The following is a 12,897-nucleotide window of genomic DNA, read 5'->3' as shown; positions in this document are numbered from 1 at the left end:
TAAACCAGAACAGTTTTTCAAGACTCCTGACAAACTGATCATTAATCGAATAGTTGACTGACATAAAATTAAACGACAATAATATCTGTAATCTAACTGTTAATGTCATTTTGCAAAGAAAGCTGCCAAACATTAGCAGGTTGCAGCTCCTCAAAAATAAGGATTTGTTGCAGTGAAAATTCAAGTTTGTCGGTCAAAACAAGCAATTCGAAGACGTCATGCGGCTTGTGTGCTATAAACTTGTGATGTGCATTTTCCACATTTTTTTTTGCAATTATATAGACTAAACAAGTACTCTAGTAATAGTTAAAATAATGGACAGATTATCAAATCTCTCTCAATAACTGAAGGACTCTTGAATTTGTCTAATGAGCACTAAATAAAGAGTTATAATACTTGCCTGCAAAACAAATAATTCCCCCGGATTCAGCTTTAGTTATATGTATGTCTCATTTTCTGATCCTGGCTCAATGAAAATGTATTTTTATCTGATAGAAAGGACTAAATATCCGCTGCAGGAAAAGACTAGAATTAGAATAAGTGGTGCTGACTAAACTAATAGTGTATTTCTTAACACTGCAAAAAGAGTCACAGGTTCACACCCACAGGTTAGTACCTGATATACTGACTCACATCTTCCTGCTCTATGCCACGCTTCATTACTCATTCATTATTGATCTGTTTTTTTCTGGAATATTATCTCTCTCTCTATCACTCTCTCTTTCTCTCTCTCTCTCTCTCACACACACACACACATGCACGCACACACATGCACACATCTTCCAGGATCCTAGGAAAGCCAGTCATCTGTGCAGTTAAAGGATGTAGAGAAGGAAGTGGAACGGCCTCCTATAAATCAGTTGCCACCCAACTGACTGAGTGACGGGCCGATTGAGAAGTTACTCAACAAGTCTCGGCGGGAGAGGCGGGTCTTTAACTTCAACCCCGAAACTCAGTTTTAACCCTTAAACAGCACTTTTGAGGTGTACAGTAGACCCGACAAATGTCTAAACTGTTGTCACTCCCCCGGTCTAACTAACGCTAACGCTGAGGTACAAGAACTCACACAAACACACACTACACCTGGGCCACACCTAGCTCTCTCAGTGCAGTGTGCCACAACAAAGCATTCCTTCAAGTGAGAGTTGCTCAACTCCTGATGCATGATAACATTTAATAAACAGAATGAAAACTATACATTCCAGCGCTCTGTCGTTATGAATATGCGTTGCCATGTCAACAAATATTACTCCCCCTAAAGATAAGACTTTGCATCTACTTCAGTCTGATGCAAGTTCAACCTTGAAATAAATGCAATATAATATAATTTTTCCTCTCTCCATTACTGATTCTTGCATATTGTCTGGTTGCTTTGTACCTACACTTTGTACCTGGTGACATGACACTTAAGTTGATAAATTAGAGGTTAAATAAAATGGCAAGAAATTGATTTTGACAGTAAGCCAGTTCGCCCTGTTCACCCTCCACCCACGTCTGTCTGAGCTGGACTCAGTGACCAGGGGCGGGGGAGTGGTGGGAGGTATGTGGGTGACAATGGTGAGGCAGGAGAAGGGAGGGGGTGGAGAGGCAGGGGGGTGGGATGAGCAGGGCAAAAGAACAGACTGTTCAGCCGCAGTTGAAGGCTGATAGATAGCCTAGATACTGGGCTGGGGGTCAAAGACTGTCGTGTAATAAGGGGCAGTTATACTCTTAATGATGGTATTGTGTTGTTGAAATCACTTCCCTCTGTCTAGTTTTGGACAATTTGTGCTACTTGTCATGGAAAACGTCTGCGGAATAACATAACTGTCAGCAGGTTGTGGATTTGGAGGGTTAGGGTGACATTAAGGGAGGATGAGAGCAGTATGAGTGTGAAGAGAAGTGAATTTTTGGGTCTTTTATTCCTGTAACTTTGGGTGCTTGGGTGTCTTTTGCAGTTTGTTTATGAGCCACAATCATCCAATGACAGTGCAGACTTCTGCTAGAACTGGTTAACACCAGGCACTGACCCTGTGTGTGTGTGTGTATGTGTGTGTGTGTGTGTGTGTGTGTGTGTGTGTGAGAGAGAGACAGCTCAGACCAACTGAACAAAAACACCCAATTGTCTCTCTTATTTGACTCTAGACTCTCTCCTTTTCCCCCCTTGCTGTCTCTTCACATTCCCAGAGGAGGGAGTGACTCTTTGTCACTTCATGTTCACTTCCATTGTTCCATTGACTTTGTAGGAAATCTTCTAAAATTCACTTTGAATTCAGCTCAACCTTAACACACCTTAAGGACATCACTTTTCAATTTCGGGAAACCGGCCAAAGCAAAAACAGTCGTCGTCGTATTTAGGCAACCGCAAGTTCAGCTGCTGTCAATCACTTTGCTAGTGAAGCTAATAACTTCAGCTAAATGTTAACTGAAACACTCAAAGCTTCATTTGTGATTCACTTTGGTTTCAACCGATCTCATGTGATGAATTTTTATGGTCAGAATTGAATACTTTTCAACTTGGGTGCACTTGAGTGTTTTTCCAAAAATGTGAAGGTGCACCAGGCTGATAAAAACCAAACGGGACAGCACACAAAAACTCTTCAAACCAAGTAAAAAACCCACTAATAAAACGTGCCTCTTATTGTCAAAAGCACGTCCTGTTTGATTGGGCCCTCAGAGGTTAGTAAAGTTACTGGTAAGGCAGTCAGGCAATGCTGGAAATAGTTTCTTTTTCAGGATTCTTCTAAAAGTTGGTAGTGAGCAAGATGAAAAGATCAGTTAGGAGTTAGTTGGGTAAGTTATAAGATGCTTCGGGTAATGAATTAGTGGATGTAGCAGTTAGGAGGTGGAGAGGAGCGGTAAAGTCGAAGCAGGCAGCGAGGAAATGTAAGGTTTGATATTAGAAAAGATATAGAAAGTCACTGTTTACCTTTGTTAATGTGAGTGTGAATGTCTGATGTGTATACCGATGTGGTTAAATTAGAAAATGTGAAAAATCAAATAATTTGATGTGAGAATAAAAACAACTGGACCAACTGATGTAAAACACAGTGCTGCTTTTGATATTCAAATTCAGTTGTGGTTGCCTCAAATATCTTCAACTGACACCAGATGTTTAATCAATCATCATAATCCCTTTTCAGAACGTTCACATTTTCATTCATATTCCAACTCGGCCTGTTAACAAGAAAGAAGAAATCTCACGGCAGAAACGACTTAAAGCATGTACAGGAAGGATGTAAGTGTTCATCTCTTGTTTTGAAATTTCAGAGTGGACAGTAAACTTTTATGGTACAATCTAAAAATACCAGTGCGGATGCAATAATTGTAGCTTCTATCCACATTAGTGTGGACGTGGTCTGAGTGTTCAAGTGGACTTTGGGGGCTAAGTGATGTGTGTGTGTGTGTGTGTGTGTGTGTGTGCTAGCAGGCTACGTGGGTAGAACAGGTCAGATAGAGCAGGTAACTCATTACCCAGTGCGGTCGAACCAGGTCTGTGGGTGGGAAGAGGAGGGGAGACGAACAGGGGAGGTGGTGCATCCAGTGGTATATCTTTATATCCTCATTAGTTTAACCCTTAAAGCTTTCGACCCTAAACTTTACACCCTGACCATGAATGCGAAGGATTTCCTCTTCATTGTTGTGTTTAAAGCGTGCTTTTGTTCAGTTAAGACACAAGAAAAACAGACTCTGGGAGCCAAGCTCTTTAAGAAGGTGAAGATTCTGCGGTTTGGACAAACAAGATTTGGCCACTGAGGGTTTCAAATAACAACCTGTAGAGATGGATTGAAATGAAATGAGGAATTTCTTTAAAATGTAATCTAGTAACCTTATTGAGATATCCCATGTCAGAGATGAAAACCAAAGACATGTAAGGATCTGATGTGTTTTAAAAAAGAAATATTGCATTGTGAACAGTGCTTGACTGCCAACACACGTGTTTGTAATGACAGACTCACTGGTGTTTGCGTCAGTGTTAAAGGAAATAGTGTCAGATACGTCATACAATCAACTACGCAGGCAAACTGCCTCTTAACTCTTTTAACTGCATGAATAACGTTGATCTCACATCAGTCTCCCTCCTGTCCCGGGCTGTCTAGAATGAGGAAGTGAAGCTAAAGTGCTGAGGTTAAAGGTGACATTGGCTGTCATGGCAACCTCTTTTAGGTCAGTATCAGGGGTCTTATCAGTGCTCTCTAAACTTCTCTGCCAGACAGCGCTGGAATCAAAACGAGTCACCTTCACATTCCAGTTCACTCGATCCGAGGAGTCAAAATAATCAATAGCAATTATTATATTGCAGTAAAGAAGATTGGTTTACTGATTAAAGTTGTTCATTATAGAGGCTTAAAAAAGTGAATGATGATCACATTTATGTGTTCAGCTCTTGTTTCCAAGGTGAACAGATTTCAGCAGCAGAGCTCTGATTGGTCTGTGTGTTACATCACTTACGGTATTTCAGCAGGAGGAGTTTCCCACTCTGAAATCAATAAACCACAGCTGTACCACTGCTGCCACCACTGCAGTTACTGCTACTTCTAATGATAGTATTTATACTGCAATTACAAGTACTGCTAGAGCACTACTACTGCTATTAGTCATAGTAATAATATTCCTACTTCTGATACAAATTGGACTATTACCACTGCTATTATTACTGCCACTAATGCTACTTTTACTACTTTTTGTACCACTGGTACTCCTACTACTGCTTTAACTACTGATAATACAACCTCTACTATCACTAGTGTTAGTGGTAGAGGAAGTATCTGATATTTTATAGTAGTTCTACATTGAAATGTTGAGTAGAAGTACAGCAAAATGTACTAAATATGGAAAGTTAAAGTTACTCATAATGATGTTAAATTATTGATGCATTAGGCTGCGAAGACATCATGTGTTTCCCAGGAACTTAATCTTCAAGAGTAAATATTTGATTAAAGAAGGAAATACAACAAAATAACTGAACTCAAAAAGGAAATGACTCAAAGTTGCACACATGCATTTATTTATTCTCCTCCGCTACTGATGATACTACTATCATTCATGCTACTGCTGATAATGATATTAATGACCCTGTCATTACTGCTACTGTTATTACTATTATGAGTACTACTGACTATACCAGTACCAATAGTATTTTATTGCCCCTAGCACCGCCACTCCCACTGTGTGACTAATAAAAAGCTGGTTCTGCTCTTACAGTCATTTCTTTCTAGTGCCTCTTCACTGTATGTACACTACAGATACTGCTCATTATGAACGCTGGTGTTTGTGATTGTGGAGAGTTTGGCTTCGTGTAGTCTTGTCTGTTGTGTGTTGAAGTACACTGGCATCAGCTCAGACGCCGGTTCTCGTAATCGGGCAGCCGATGACACCGGTGGATTGTTGTAACGCCACGTTCTTGCTCATTTCCCTTTTCTTTCTTCTCGTTTCCTTCCTTCAGTTCATTGACACAACTATTAAAAATAAACAATATTACTAATTTAAGTGTAGACGACAAAGCTCAAGTCTCTCTCTCTCTGTCTTTTGCTGCCCCCACCCCCTTAAAACTCACTCTGCCTTCCCCTCTTATCAGTGTGCCTCCCGGCCAACCCCCACCCACCCCACCTGTAGCGCCAGGCCACATCGCCACTGTTACTCATTAACCAGGACTTCCTTTTATCCAGCCCAGACAACCCCTAGGTCACTGCCCGACCCACAGCTCTCAGTTTCAGATGCAGATCTCTCACTGTACCGCTGATATTGGACCCAAAGATGTGATCAGAAACAAAAATACAGAACAAGGGGAAGAGTTATATCCCTTTTACAAATGTGTGAAAGTTGTATTTTTTTTAAAACACTCTGTCGTTGCTGTAATCTGCTCCCTTTCCTGCTTATTAATACTGATCCACGCTGAGAGTTGTAGTTCTTGTTTTCTCCACATCACAGCCAGCAGCACAGGACTGATGGATCTGACTAATGGATTAGTGGTGTGTTGATGACTCACTACAGTCACTCGGTTTGTTTAAATATTTTTTCATGGGAGCTGAGAAGAGAAATGCGGAGCCATAACGGGGTTTAACAGGATTAAAATTGGATTACGGTCTAGAAGTGATTGAGACAGATAGAAAGAGGAGAGAAAACAAGCAAAAAAGCACAAAGACACAATAGAATCACGGTGTTTTATACACTTTCACTGGCTTTTGAATAATGTGTAAAGCCTCATGCTGTGAACTTCAGAAGGGTTTTCCATAAAGCTCAAATGATCCCACAATGTGAAATGAAAAAGAAGTGTAACAGTTGATAACTAACCTCCATTGTGCAGACAGATTACTGCCAGGTGAAAGTGGTGACTCACACAGGTAGTGTCTGAAATAGTTTGTTGACTTTGTTATCTGACATATTATAGCATATATAGAGTCCCCTACATGTTGTGTAGTAAACATAGACTTTATATAAAGATGGATGTAATGAGGTGTGAGCCGGTTTGAAGCCCAGAGTCGCAGCTTATGATCGGCGCCATCTTTTTGGTTTGGAGCCAGGACCTTCCAAATACGGAGGGCTGAGTTGTTGCCTTTCACGCTCTGGAAACACTGAGCTGTGCACACTTGGTTAACACACAGCAAACATCAAAGCTGTTAAATCTTCAAATCTTATTAACAAAACAATAATTTCCAAAATGATCACCAGCACACTTATTAGAGGGCCTGAATTTAGAAATTGAGACCATAATGACTTGTTGAGAGAAGTTGATGCTTTTTGAATGGGAGTCAGTTGGAGCATGTAGCGGCCGTCTGTGGCGCTTAAGGTACTTCCATGTAGGCTTTAGCCTCAAGCAGTGGTAGTTGCCGCTTGGTGGTAAATATTGAATTAGCGAATGATTGCGGACACAGAAGAAAACAACAAGTAGTTAACAAGCTATCAACTAATCTAACAAAGAAACAGATTGTTCATTTCAAATGACTTCCAAATACTTGCACTGCTTTTATTATTAACAAGTGGAAGAACCCTATAACAAGGGGTTGCTAGCTAACAAGTTGATGTAATAAAACCTGAGATATATCACTGGTAAGATGCTCAAATATAGAAGAAAAACACCATCAGCAGTTCTCCGCTGACCTCCGCTGTGGCCGACAGAGGATGCATTATGTCACATGAAAGCCTAACAACTACATATAGACTTGTAGGTAGTTAGGTGTGCAGTGGTGTGCAACATGCTGTGAACAGATGCCACTGTAGATAAAGACCCTCCCTCCATTACTGCCTGTCAGGGCGACTGTCGACTGAACTCTGTTTGATGTTAATGAGGATTCGCTTGACTCGGTCAGGTTCTGCCTGATGTTCAAAGCTCTGTCTCCGCGACATTGTTCCTCTTCATTTTGAGAATATCGTATGTAGATATGTAGGCAGGTCATTTGTTTAATAGTTTGAATAAGGAAGGACAAGTAGTGTTATTTGTTTCTTCAGCATATTTTGCTGCAATAGCCAGAATGGAAGCAGACACAGATCTCATGCCTCCACTTGATAAGATTTAGTTTCTGCTCAATGCCCAGACGATAAAGAATTATGTTAAAATAAAGAACCAGGGCGAGGGCAGGAGGCAGGGCTGACCAATCATTAATGCAGCAGGTATGCCCCATGTTGTTATCAGCTGGCAGGGAGCCAAGCCCCAAGCCGAAAAACAAAAAAAAAAAAAGAGGCTTATCAGTCGAGGTCGGCCCTGCTCCTGACTGCCCAGGCCTTGAGACCTCAGAGTGAACCAGGGAGACCTGACATGGGTTTGAGCTACTGAAGTTAAAGGGATACGCTGCGGCACCACAGCCATGACTTTAAGATTTAAGAGTGGACGAGATGGACACATTTAGCTACAGCTCTGTCACAGTAATCACTTTATATCAGCATACAGTAACATTTGGTGTGGTGTGCAAAATTGGAAAATGGCATGTTAAATTGATAATATCATTTTTGTAAAATATTAAAACATTTTTAATGTGCACATGGATCTAAAGCTGCACCAAAAGTCTGTTTTTTCTCGGCCTGTTACACAACTTCCTACCAAATTTCACTGAAATCTGTGAGCAGGTTTTTGAGATATCCTGCTAAGTAACAATCAAACAGCCAGGAAACAAAACCTCTTTGACAAAGTTCATGTGTCATTTTTTGTTTCTTAATTTTTTGTACATAACCATAGCTCAGTATCACCATTTCATATCAAGTATGCCAGTTGAATTAATGCTCCGTCCTACATGTAGTACAAATCCTGACAGAAGTTCTTGTCCTGTGACTGTCTGCATGAAAGCAAAGAATTGTGGGAGTTATATTAACCAGTCAGTGATCTTGTCATGGTTTATTTTTCAATGATCAATGACATCCTGACAATTTGAAATTTTAGAAATACAAAGAAGATGAGACGCATGTTTTGAAAGTATTCCCTGTGTAGCCAAAGCCTGATAGATCTTATTCCTCTGTGTGGAGGAGCTCTATTGTTCAAAAATGATTGAGAACACATCAGTTGCACTGGTGACATGTTCCTTCGATACCATGAACACACACACTGTAGTTTATTTGGACTCAGTCCCACATACTATGCACTACAGCGCCAAGTGTGTATCAGTCCTCTGCTGAAAATAGTCCCCACCAAATGTACTATTTCTTCCTGTTTTAGTTAGGTTTTATAAAAACTACAGTGCCCAGCTGTTTTCAGAAAATCACTCATGACCTTTTCAAAATAAAACAATATATTTGTGAGCTGTTTTGAAAGATTTACATCCTCAGTAGGACCCAATGGGTTTGAGGTTGAGAGCCACAGACAGGGTAGGCAGTCAGAAAGTATTGAGAGATGGGCTAACACATTGCTGGTTTTGGTCTTTTCATGGGATTTATGAATGTGTGTATATATATGTGTGTGTGCATGTATGAGAGAGTGTGTAATACTGCTGTCTTTTGTTGTGTTTTTGTCCTAATCTCATTTTTTTGACATGATCTTTGTCACTCACACACACACACTGTCACATACACACACTCACATACACACTCCGAGCCCTCTCCTCTCATGATCAAACAAGGGTGGGGTTGGGGCAGGGTCACTCTGAGGCTTCCAACTGATCCCATCAAAACCCATCAACTGTGGTCGGTGTGTGTGTGAGTTTGTGTGTGTTTGCACAGTAGTAAAAACCTGAAAGAGCCCCCTCCTCCTCCACCTCCTCCATAAAACCCTCCCACTTTACCCAGAACCTCCCAGGACACCCAGGTGTGACGGGACCGACAGACAGACACACAGACCCACACACACACACACACACACACACATGATTTAAGATAATAAGATACCTCACACATCACTTTCTCATCAAGCATTTTGTGTATTTATGTCCTCAGACAAATCTGAAGCTGTATTCCACTCTGTGTGTCTCACTGTGTATGTGTGTGTGTGTGTGTGTGTGTGTGTGTGTGTGTGTGTGTGTGTGTGGGCTGAGACCCCCGTCCCCTGCACTGACAGATAGAGCCGGTGCTATTAGCTCAGTGCCAGGTGAGTCTGTGAGTAAACAGAGCAGACAATAGATCCAGCCCATCTCCTCCTGTCAGCCTGACTCTGCCAAAGCCAGCCATTGTTCTACACAGCCTGTGTGTGTGTGTGTGTGTGTGTGTGTGTGTGTGTGTGTGTGTGTGATCTAACTGAGAATATACCCCACTGTATACAGATACAGATACACACACACACACACACACACACACACGCATGAACGCACAATACATGTAATGACTCACATGCAGACGAGTGTACGGTACATGTGTGTGTTTAGGTGCAGCTAGTTGAAGCAGTACTTTTATTTTATTTTAAACATTCTCCAGTAGATTATACACTTGAGTGTTTTTTTTCACACATGTTGCTCAAATGTAATATATCAGGATGAAGCCCTTGAGATGTACCTTCTCATTACACGTTCACACAAATCAGAATTTAAGAGTCCCCCTTTTATAAAAGAACATTCATCATGTAGATGTTTTTATACCATGGTTAAAAAAACAGCCGTATACTTTAAATTATTACGATAAGTTTATGTTAAAGATGAGTTTTATTATAAGCACAGCTTCTTTTTACATTTACTGTTACTCACCAAAACACATTGTGTGTGTCCTTGTTGTCTAACAAACATGCTAAATGCATTTTATTCCACATAAAACACGTGCAAAGCTTTTTTTTTTTTTTTGTAATTCAAACTTTTATCAAAAGTGATTTTTCTTAAAAGATGGAAACCTGCGTTGTTTACATCAATATTTACTTGCTAGCAGTCACTAGTGGTCAAAAAGTCCACAGGGTACCTTTTAAATGAGTTGGTGTTACGTAGTAAAAGGACACTAACAAATACGCCACTGATAATAAACATATTGAAGATGAATACTTAATTTAATGACGTACCTCCAGAATATTCTCAGTTCATGCGGAAAAAAACATTTTCACATCATATGAGTGATTTCTCTGTTTGCCTACAGAACTATGAAGTTGTACATTTGTCAAATAACTAGAAATTAGATCTTTTATGGGTAAATATCAGGAAAAATAAAATATTTTTTTGTAAAAGTGCACTCCCTGCAAGTTTAAAAAAAAAGTAAATGAGGGGATTTGGAGTTTGCTACAAAATTAGGGGGTGTATCTTCTCTTTAATGTTATGGTATATTGAAAATAATGATAGTAATAGTAATAACCTTTATTTATATGGCACTTTTCAAAGCAAGTTTACAAAGTGCTTCACAGATGTAAAAACAGAAAATACACATTGTGTGGTTAATGTTAAGGTAAATTATCCTGGTTAATGTATGAAGAAGGTTTTGGTCATTGTGTCATATAAATCCAACCTGTTTTTTAAAAAATATTAATCAAATACTAGAAGCTCCTACTGATATAAACCAGTATAACCTTCTTGTGAGATCAGGTTCTTACCCTGGGCCCTGTTAGAACTAGTGATATACTGGTGTTCATTTCATCAAGTGGGATATTTAGTGAGTAATATGAGCCAAATAATAATAAAAAACACCCCAAACATCAGGCCACAGACATGTTGCATAGTGAATACAGGAGATAACACACATCCTTACATAGTGCAATGACTCATTTGTGACTCAGAGGTTCACTTGCGAGGATTTAACAATGCTGGAACAACAGAGGAGAGAACATCTCTGACTGAGGTTAACATCCCTGCCCCTCCTTAGCTGTCCTCCTCCTCCTCCTCCCTACAGCCACCATATTGTGCAAACACACCATGTAAACAGCTGGGAAGAGCATGTGTGTGTGTGTGTGTGTCTCTCTCTCCTCATGCAATACATATGTATGTATGTGTGTGTGTGTGTTACAGACATATAGAGAAATAACTACAGGTGGAAAGAGCTTTAATAATAAAAGTAAGGAAGTACAACATGAAGTAAGAAGGCCAGAAAGAAAAAAGATATCATAAGGATTAAAAGTCAGATAGTGAAGAGGAAACACAGAGGCCTTTGTCTCTCTTATCCTCTCCTCATAGGTGTCTCACACTTTAACCCCATGACTTTTTCACCTCTCAAACCCCCAATCAGTCCCCTCTCTCCCTCCTCCTCCTCCTTCTCTTCTTTCTCCACACCCTACGCCATTCACCCCTTGCCATCTCGGCATCCCTCCGCCCTGCGCTCCATCCCAGTGCAAACACTCCTCAGTGCTACGGGAACAAAGCACAGATGAATAATGGCAGTGAAATGTCACCGTTTCTTCATGGCTGCCGCCTCCTCCCCTCGCTCTCCGCCAGGGCCGAGCCCGAGGTTAACCATTAACCAGCCAGCGCAGCACCTGAACCTGGAATAATGAACAGAAACTGAGAGGGAGGGAGGGAGGGAAGAGAAAGAATATAACCGTAAACCAGAAAAAGATTCTCATATAAATATCTGGTTGTAATAGAGAAAAGTGTCCCATCCTGACTTCCTAAGAGGCTACAGATTCAAGCTGTTCACCCAAATTTACTTCTGCTGTCGGGTTTAGCAGCTCAGTTTATAGCTGCACTCAAAGTAATAATATCTGAGTCACTAGTTTCTGATGTAATGTGAAATTCTTGCTTGAAAGATGTCATTTCTGATTGATTTTTGGCCTAAGATGGCAAAAAAATCTGAAGCTGTGAGAGTTTCTGTTTGCTGTTTCTTGATTCATGTTATGAACAGCTTCACAACAGTGTTTTAAAAGCTTAATTTCTATTTTTGTCGCTGTCCACTCACTGCCATGATGTCCTCGCTCTCCACAGGTGTCACCTGAACTCTGAGATCACCTGTTAGTCCAACAACGTGAATGGCGTTGTGTTGTCAGCCAATGAGGTTTGAGGTTCAGTAAGTGGTGCTTTTTTCTTTATTCTGGTCAGATCTTCTTATTTATTCTGAACTAGCTGTCTTTGTTTCTGCCAGGAACTAAGAAGAATATCCTCCTGTACTCAAAAAGGTTTCTATTTTTTACTTGAAATGCAACTACTAAATATGGTTAAGGGAACTAAAAAATGAGTAAAAGCTTTCATGAACTGGATGTAGTTCAATCACCAATGTGCTTCATTAACTGCAATACTTTTATTTATATGAAAATGTAATATAATATACATTTAAATGTAATGTTTATATACTGATGGAGTTTGCCTCTGGTTACTCTGGATTTAAAGAAACAGGGCCTCATTTCTCCAAAGCATCTCAAGTCTTAGATAACCGTAAAATCCATCTTACAAACCTTCTTAAACTTTAAAGGTTTAAGAAGGTGTTTGTCAAAAGCATCTTAGAAATGATCGTAGGTTAACGAATGACTCCTGCCCACCCACGGGAGGCGGAGAACATCCTCAAGAAGCCCCACAACTTGCAAGAGGAACCAAAAACTACACGTTTTATTTAAGTTTTCATTGTTTTGTCTCTACTGAAACCACTGATGTTCTTTGTGAA

The 12,897-nt window shown here is 40.2% G+C and overlaps 1 long non-coding RNA gene across 4 annotated transcripts in view; it reads left to right on the top strand.

The window, feature by feature from the left end:
• LOC121899060 overlaps nt 1-12,897 on the top strand; it is a 108,681-nt gene that overhangs the window by 5,018 nt on the left and 90,766 nt on the right. For all 4 annotated transcript variants that reach the window (XR_006096593.1, XR_006096594.1, XR_006096595.1 and 1 more), the window contains one exon: nt 12,225-12,306. This is a non-coding gene — a long non-coding RNA (uncharacterized LOC121899060). The remainder of the gene's footprint in view (nt 1-12,224; nt 12,307-12,897) is intronic.

The sequence above is a fragment of the Thunnus maccoyii genome, chromosome 6, assembly GCF_910596095.1.
Source record: "Thunnus maccoyii chromosome 6, fThuMac1.1, whole genome shotgun sequence".
Lineage (NCBI taxonomy): Eukaryota > Metazoa > Chordata > Actinopteri > Scombriformes > Scombridae > Thunnus > Thunnus maccoyii.
The sequence above is the reverse complement of the archived record's forward strand: the minus strand, read 5'-3'. Positions and strand labels throughout refer to the sequence as shown.